Here is a 9,297-nt window from a genome sequence, read left to right as displayed (position 1 = left end):
AAGGATTGGGTACCTAGTTTCACTTCCTTTCCACCACTTCAAAAGATTGAAAGTTTGATTAGATCGTTTTTCAATCTCATCGGCCAAGTACTTATCCACTTCATTGGATATCTCTTGAAGTTGCTCTTCTTCATTTTGTGCTTCCACATCATCAAACAATTCATCACAAAGACCACCACCAGGTCCACCACCAATACTAGTGTCGTCATATCCATCATCACACTCTATTTGCATATCTTGACTCTCAACATTCAATATATCATTTATTCCCTTGTACTCCATCCATAAAGTTACCAAGCTTTGTTTGACACTATCAACAAACTCTTTGACACTTGTAGGAGTACCTCCAAATTTTTTGACGATGACTTTCATCATTTGACGTTTGTTTCTCGGGTCCAAAATATTACCAATAAATATCAAAGGGTTAATGTTATTCCAATTTCCCCAATACTTGTCAAACTTTAACTTCATTGCACATGCTACCTCTTTAAGAATTGGATTTGAATCATCATGTCTCTTTCTATCAATCTCAACTTGTAGTGCAATCATGGTTTGATAAAGCAATTGGGAGGTAGGACTTTTTGATGCACTTAGCTCCAAAGTGGCATCATAAAACTTTTTCAGAAAGTGTACAAAAGCCTTTGAAATCTCCCAATCATCAGCATTTGGGGCCCTATCCTTTCTTTATCCTTATCATCTTTTTGACTGAAATAATTCATAAAGGGCAACCATTCTTCTGTCATCCTTTCAAACACCCTTCTATACGTTAATGCAACTTCAAGCATTTTATAAGTTGCATTCCACCTTGTTTTGACATCCATAGGTACCGTTGATGTACTAGAAAACTTGGCTAGTATGACAAACTCCCTAAATTTATTCAATCTTGATGGGGAAGAATGAATAAAAACAACTGCATTCCTTATAGCTTTAATTGAAACATTAAGCTCCTTCAAGCCATCCTTAACAATTAAGTTAATTATATGACAGGCACACCTCAAGTGCAAGTATTTCCCTTCAAACAACAATGAATTTTCAATTTTCATTCTTCTTTTCAAGTAATCAATTGCAGGGTCATTAGATGAAGCATTGTCAACTACAATTGAAAATACTTTGTCTATCCCCCAATCTCTTAAACAAACCTCAACCATCTTTCCAATTTCTTCCCCATGATGACTAGTGATTTTTGTGAAGTTAATTATTCTTTTATGTAGCTTCCAATCACTATCCAAGAAGTGAGCTGTCACTACCATGTAATTTATGTTTTGAATGGATGTCCAAGTATCAGTAGTGATGCTTATCCTTTGGTTGCCAATCACACTTTGTATCTTAGCCTTTTCAACTAAGAAAATATCATAAACCATACTTGCAACTTTCTTTCAATCAGGAATTCTGAATCTTGGTTGTAATTCATGTAATAATTCTACAAGCCCCTTCCCTTCGACAACCCTAAAAGACACTTCATCGACAATCACATATCTCGCCACTTTCAATTCACATTTTTTTTGATTAAAAGTATGAGGAACCAATGCACTTCCTTGCCCCATAGTCTCATTCGTCAATATAGTTTGACTCTTATCATCCCCCCTTGCTTCATAGAGCGGACTTGACTTACACCTCTTTACTAAGTGATTTTTTAACCCACTAGTACTTCCGTAAACTATTGGGATCTCAACTTTGCAATATTTGCATGTCCCTATTTGTTGTTCGATTCCATCACTCAACTTCCTTGATCCCTTTATACAATGCTCCCAAAATTTACTCCTGATATGTCTAGGAGGCTTCCTTGGTCGTTTTTCAGCAGTTGACTGTTGTGTTTCAGGTTCAATTGTATTTGATGTTTGTGATGAATTTTGGAGAGTATTAGACTCCATCCTGAAAGAAAACTAGGATAATAGTATTAACTGCCAATTTATTCGATATATCAACATGAAACTAGAAAGGAATTAAATCATACTACATGAAGAAGATTTAATAGAAACTATCAACCTTTTAAATCAAGATAACATGTAATAGCAACTCTGTTATCAAAATAATTACACACTAATTATAAATGTAAAGAATAGTTGCTTATTTTAAACATTACAAATGCATGCAGGACAGTAGGAATGCGAATCCATAAGACCATAAGGCCATAAGGGCAAAGAAAAGAAAATATTAATGTAAGTATAAATATGGTTCTTTCAAGAAAAGGAGACATTAATGTAAGTATTATGAGTTAAGCAGAAGCTCTAGTAGTAGAACTGTAGAAGAAGAAGCTCTATATATTTTGATTGATTTCTATATTTTTCATTTAATTAGTTTGGGCAGCTTACTTATAAGAACAAGAGATGTGATTTTATGCAATATTGAAGCTTAAACCAGCAGATAGTGGTCCCAGAGTGGTGGCTCGACAGAGACTCGTCGAAATCTTACTGGAAATAGCTAAACGCTAGCTGGAAAAATAGGGGAAACATTATAAATGATGGGAAGCAAAACGAACAGCAAACAGTGGTGATTTTACATAATCGTGTTAGATTCGTCGAGGGAAACTATGCATTATATTAACAAGGCACATAAAAAATGCAATATTGTGCAATCAAAAAATAAATCAAATCTCCCACCTGGCAGCAAAATCAGTAAGGAAAAAAAGGAAAGTTAATCTCAGTGTAATGTATCACAATACAACAAAATAGGGAAATTTAATCTAGAACAAGAAACTAGGGTTAAGGATTGCGAAGGGAGAGGAGGGAGGGAAAGGAAGTTGGAATATGCTCTGACCGCAGAACCAATGGGAGCAATTGGCTTGGCAAGGGAGGGTGAACCAATCGTGACAGATCGAGTAGACATCCTCTGGCGACGATTCCATCGTGCCTTCCTTCGCCAACCACTTGCCCAAGCCAAGCACAGCTCTCAGAACAGACTCGGTGCTAGGATTTCTTCAGACTCGCTGCTTCTTCTCCGACGATTAGCGCGATGGTCGGATGCGCAAGGAGAAGAATCGCGACTGGAGTGACAGCGCGTGGTGGTCGGCTGCGCAAGGAGAAGAATCTTGACAGGCTGTGGTCGGCTGTGCAAGGAGAAGAACTGCGACTGTGCGCGATGATTGGCTGCGCAAGAAGAATCGCAAGTCGCGACGGTGGCTGTGAGCGAATAGGGATGGTCGGCTATGCAGGACGGCAGGAGAAACGTGAAATAGGTTTGAGAAGACGGAAGAGTTAATGCCTTAGGGTTTGGTTTAGGAGTAATTAAATAATTAAATTAATATAATTAATATATGGGTTGTGTCGGTATTTTGGTATACCGAAGCAATGTAAATCGTTACCATTACCGTTACCGAAAAATTTGGCACGGTATGGTACTGTACCGAATTTTTCGGTATACCGAAAAATTTGATATTTCAGTATTTTTTTTCGATACAATTTTTCGGGATTTCAGTATTTCAATATTTTTTTTCCAGCCCTAATGGTCACTGCGACCTGCCACAGCTACTGCTCCTCCAGATCGATCTACTGCTCCTCCCCTCCAGATCGAGCTACTGCTCCTCGATCTCCTCCAGATCGAGCTACAGCTCCTCCCCTCCAGCTCCTCCCCTCCAGATGGAGCTACTGCTCCTCCAGATCGAGCTATTGCTCCTCCCCTCCAGCTCCTCCCCTCCAGATCGAGCTACTGCTCCTCCCCTCCAGATCGAGTAGCTCCTCCCCTCCAGATCGAGCTACTGCTCCTCCAGAGTGAGGAGAGTGATGTCTATCGAAATTTTCCTCCTCCCCTCTCTGTTTCTCTTCCTTCTTCTCATTTTTTGCCGTCGGCGCTAAAACCACCGCCGTCTACCGCCCAGTCCCCCTTCCGTTCCGATTTTAGGCCACCTCCACCTCTTCAACCCGCCGATCCACCGCTCTCTCGCCGCCATCTCCGCCGCCCACGGCCCCGTCGTTCTCCTGCACTTCGGTTCCTGCCCCGTCCTCCTCGTGTTCTCTCCGTCCGCCGTCGAAGAGTGCTTCACCGTCCTCGTCCTCGACGTCGCCTTCGCGAACCACCCCCGCTTCCTCGCCGGCAAGATCCTCGGATACGACTTCACCGCCATCCTGTGGGCGCCCTACGGGTCCCACTGGCGCCGCCTCCGCCACATCACCTCCATGCACTTGCTCGCGTTCGACAACCTACGCGTTTCCTCTGACCTTCGCAGCGGGGAGATCAGAGCCCTCGCGGGGAACCTCTTCCTCCAACAAAGCGGCGGCAGTGGTGGCGCGCCGAGGAGGCTGGATCTGAAGTCGACTTTGTTCGACCTCGTGTGCGCCATCATCGAACAGCTGGTGGTTCCGCTGACAGGGGAGACGCAAGAGCAGAGGCTGATCATCAAGGAGATGGTGAGCGAGGGACTACAGTTGAGCGCGGCGGCCGCGAATGCAGGGGATGACATGCCAGAGTTTATGAGAGTGGCGTGGCACGGTTTGGAGAAGAGGCTAATGAGGCTTCAGAGGAGGAGGGATGAGTTTTGGGGAAAACTCATAGTGCTGCACCGAGAGAGACGACAGAGCGAGGATAATGGCGATGGCATCGATGGGGAAGGAAGGGAGACAGTGATGAACGTTATGTTGTCGCTGCAGAACAGAGATCCGGAACGCTACACGGATGACATCATCAAGGGCGTGATGATGGTACGTGCACACTCTTCGTCTTAATACTTAGTTGAGAAGATTCTATATTATGATTTTGTATCAAAATCACCAAAGTTTACGAATTTTGTGTGCACAATTTTCGGTGCACCTTGGGCGCATCACCTTTTCCAAAGATTAATGGATATACGTTTCTGTTGTTTTTTTATAGACAATGTTTGCAGCAGGAACAAACCCCTCAGCCTTCACAACAGAGTGGGCAATGAGCTTGTTGTTAAACCATCCTCACGTTCTGGAGAAGGCCGCCACCGAGCTCGACACGACGGTCGGCCACGAGGGGCTGGTCTATGAAGATGACATCCCCAACCTCATCTACTTGAACTGTATCATCAACGAGACTCTGCGATTGTACCCCGCCACCCCTCTCCTCGTGCCCCATGAAACTTCCAAAGACTGCTCTGTCGCGGGATTCTACGTCTCCGCCGGCACCATGCTGCTCGTCAACGCGTGGGCTATCCACAGGGACTTCGGCCTCTAGGACGAGCCTGAGAAGTTCAAGCCGGAGAGGTTCATGGCGGGGGAGGCGGTGACGGGATACAAGTTCATGCCGTTTGGGATGGGGCGGCGGCGGTGCAACGGCGTGGGTCTGGCTCTCCGAATGGTGGCGCTGATACTGGCAACGTTCCTCCAGTGCTTCGAGTGGGAGAAAGTCTCGCCGGAGGAGGACATGACGGAGGGGCCAGGACTGTCCATGCCCAAGGCAACGCCATTGAAGGCGTTGTACAAGCCACGACAGAGTATGGTGCCACTCCTTTCGCAACTGTGAGCTTATGTACCAAAAGATATGTGATCTGAAGGGATTTCCAAAAATAAATTATCTTCTTTGCTAAAATAATTAAAATTGAATGAATAAGGTTCGATAAACTTTGAATAAGTCCGATAAGAAAGGGAACTGAAGGGACTCAACTGCCCCTTCATTTTTCCTGGTAATCTTAGTAAAAAATGTAATTTTATCCTCTTTCTCTATTCATTTTCTTTTTTACCGCTTGCCAGTCTCCCAGGTATAAAGCTCGACTGGAACGGTGCCACTAAGTCATTAAGCAATGGTCTCAAGCGATTCACCAAGACTGACGTAATAACCTTGTAGGCAAGCGTACACGTACACAGACTAATAGGTCTAAATTGTCTGACATACGTAGGATTGGAGGCTTTAGGAATCAAAACAAGTAGAGTTTTATTTAATTTAAAAAGGGATTAAACTTACCCGAATCTAAAGCTTGCCGAACCAAATTCACCAAGGAAGATTTAACACTAACCCCGAAACTCTTGATAAAAGCCTTCTTCGGCTCCTTTGATGGCTTCATTTGAAATAAAGCCTTCCTAACCTCCTCTTCTGAAATCTCTTTCCCCATTTCTGCTCTATCCTCCTCGGCAATCACAGGGTGAACTGTAGAAACTAGAGGCCCACCACCAAATTAAAGAGATCAATATAAAAGTCTCGAAACAAAGTCACCAGCTGTTCATGATTAGTGATCCAATCTCCATTACTATCCCGAAGCATTACCACCTTATTTCTCCTTCTCCTACACAAAGTGGACAAGTAGAAAAATCTAGTCCCCTGCTGGATCCATTTGACACGGGATTTTTGTTCCCAAATTCTTCTTGCACCAACAAAGCATTAAACTGATGAATTAGTTCCTAATCCAATAATTACAGTTGATGTGATCGACTTGTGGCCAAAGCCCTCTGAACCCCAGCAATAATATGCGCCTTTAACTTCTTTTTCTTCTCTTATTATATTGATTTTCTTTCTTTCAGAACCTTGATCGGTGAGAGATAATCCCCTCTTTTCCTTCGGAACCTTTAGAGTTTGCGTGAAACCTTTAATATTGCAATCCCGTCCAAGCCCACAGAAGAGGGCCCCTGTGGACATCCGAGCTGGCTTCCATCCCACTGCCCCCCTAGTTGATTGGCTGCCTTGGGTCTTTTTATAGTCATTCTCGCGGTATTCGGTTGCCACCAGCTCTTAAGCACACCGCATGGCCCATCCCATAGTACCTGCAGCCCCACGGAATGAAATGGGCGTTCTCTGCAGGGATCGACCGCTGTACCCAGTAGATAAGGCTTACTTTAGTCGTTCGCGTGCACATCCTTCCTCAAAGGTACGCCGGGAAGGATGATTCCTCCGGCTACGGCAACCACCACGGGTGCAGCAACCTCCCAGATGAGCCTTAACGATCGAGCACTTTACCACCCGGATCAAGCATTATGCCTCCCCTCCGCGAGCACTAACATTTCAAGATCCATCAGCCTCAGTGATCAATCGAAGAGTGTACTCATCGGCGATCACTGGTCTACAAATCTCTGCAGATCCTCACTTGTTCCGGAATCAAACGTACGATTTCTCACTTTCTCTACCTCATCAACCATTGATCCATCAATCAATCCATCGTCCTCTCAACAAAGCCCTTCGCTTTCTTAACGACCACGAGTTGTTTAGGTTGGCGTAGGCAAGGTCCTTACTAGTTTCACGCATGACATGGGGTCACTAGTATTTGAACTGGAATGCCAGGCAGAGGAGCGTAACTGCCTTATCGCGCTATCCGACTTGTATGTGAAAAGCATTTCGTACTCGTAACGGATCCCTTCCTAGCGAAAGGTGTGCTCTGCTCCAATCTCCAATGGAAAAAAGAAAGAAAAGATAGGCCAGCCGGGAAGCAGGATAGAAGTTGTACTCTTTCCCAAAAACTCATTCCCAGACGACTTTCATGCTACAACTTCGAGACCAGATGTTTTGAAGAATGGGGAAAAGGATTTCTTTTAATTTAGAATGCCCAGCTGCTGCAGTAGCAATATACTTTATTTAAGAGCTGCTCTCTCACTGTCGGGTCTTAGTTCCTATTCTATCGTCCTTATGCCTTGTGGTTGAAGGACCTCTCTCCAGAAAGGGAATCTTTGAATGCAGATACCAAAAATCAATGCTTTAGCAGTTCCGCCACCTCACTGCTCAGCTTGAGTTGAGAATCAACCTTGTAATCCGAATGTCCGATTGACTGGTGTTAGGATCGGAAGGTCTCTGCCAGAGTTAAGTTAAGTTCCACATTAAAGTAAGGCTCAAAGCCAGGCTTTAGGAAAGAGGAATGGGATTCATGCATCCCAAACTGACTTGACGAGGAATCCAACAAGGAAGAGACCTTAGACTGTAATCTATTCGCAACCATCCCCTCTCCTTTCAGTCGAGTCACCGCTTGCAGCGCCTACCTCGACCAGCCACTATGTATCTGTGGCCACTAGGGATGAGGAAGGGGCGGAGGCAGAAAGCCCGGTTCTGAGATTGACGGCTTTGGCATGCATGGATGAATTGCTTACAGTAAGTAACTGAAAGTGGCGATGCGGGATGGGATAAAGATTCTCTCTTTCTTAGTTGCTTGAAAGCCGAATATCTGTTTTCTCTCCCGGCCTAAGGAAAGAGGAAGAGTTCAAAGAATAGGCACAGTAGTGGCATCTCCATCGAAGCTGTGGTGGACTAGCATTACAAAAAAAATCAGCATTAGAGATGGAATTTTCTATCGTTATTCCATTGCTAAACTAGATTAGCGACTGAATAATTACATCGATATGAGTTTTATCGCTGACTGTATTTAGAGACGGAATTTTAAATTCCGTCGCTAATTATTTTAGCAACGGAATATATATTCCATCTCTAAAATTTAACGACGGAAATTTAATCATCAGTCGCTAATCATAGAATCCGGTATCTAGTTTTTGTCTCTAATTAGAGACGGAATATTAAAATTCCGTCTCTAATTAGAGACGGAAGTTTAATGGTCCGTCTCTAATTAGAGACGGAATTTAAATGTTCCGTTGCAAGTTATCGTCATTTTAGACAAATTCAGGTCACTTAGCGACGGAAAACTATAGTTCCGTCGCAAGGTATCGTTATAATAGTAAATTCCAAGGTGAAATTAGAGACGGAATTTTAATATTCCGTTTCTAATTAGAGACGGAATTTTAATATTCCGTCTCTAATACCTGAAAATTTCAGCAGCCCAGATGGTTTCTGCAGTTATCCTTGTTTACATTTCATATCAATCTAAACCATCACATATGATGGTTTTCAAACATACACAATGACAATACAAAATAATATATGAATGTAAATATCAAACCAAATATCCAATCTAAGCATACTACATTCCTACAACATCTCCAATAACAATAATCCAAGCACAAAACTAAAACTAAATATCCAATTAAAAAATAAAGATAATTATCCAAACATCTCCAACCATAAACACCTGATTGTATAGTACTACAACATCTGAAATAAAAAAACATAATACAACACCTTTTAGCAAAGAAAATCCAATCCTAAACTAGCGAGTAGTAATCAATCCTGCAAAAATGTTAATACCATAGATTACTAATAAAACAAAGAATAAACTAATACACAATTATGAGTAACATATTAAATTTAATATTATGAATTTATTTTACATACCTGAGTGCTAGTTTGGATATGTGATGATGGTGTCGTATAGATATCAACATTCCTGAAAATATATAATACAATGTTAAACATAGTTTCATAAGTGAACAAAAAAATTAAAAAGTTAAACATCAAGATACCTATGACAATCTACGGATCAGGGGGATTATTAGGGTCTTGAGTCTCCTGAGAGGCAAAACGATGCGGCGTTGCACT

General features: G+C 42.7%; 1 pseudogene; it reads left to right on the top strand.

Annotated features, from left to right (window-relative positions):
* The first annotated feature begins 2,952 nt into the window (after positions 1 to 2,952).
* Positions 2,953 to 5,418, top strand: LOC122034143 (annotated as a pseudogene).
* The last annotated feature ends 3,879 nt before the right edge of the window (positions 5,419 to 9,297 follow it).

The sequence above is a fragment of the Zingiber officinale genome, chromosome 11B (genome assembly GCF_018446385.1).
Source record: "Zingiber officinale cultivar Zhangliang chromosome 11B, Zo_v1.1, whole genome shotgun sequence".
Taxonomy (NCBI): Eukaryota; Viridiplantae; Streptophyta; class Magnoliopsida; order Zingiberales; family Zingiberaceae; genus Zingiber; species Zingiber officinale.
This window is presented reverse-complemented; position numbering and strand designations above follow the sequence as displayed.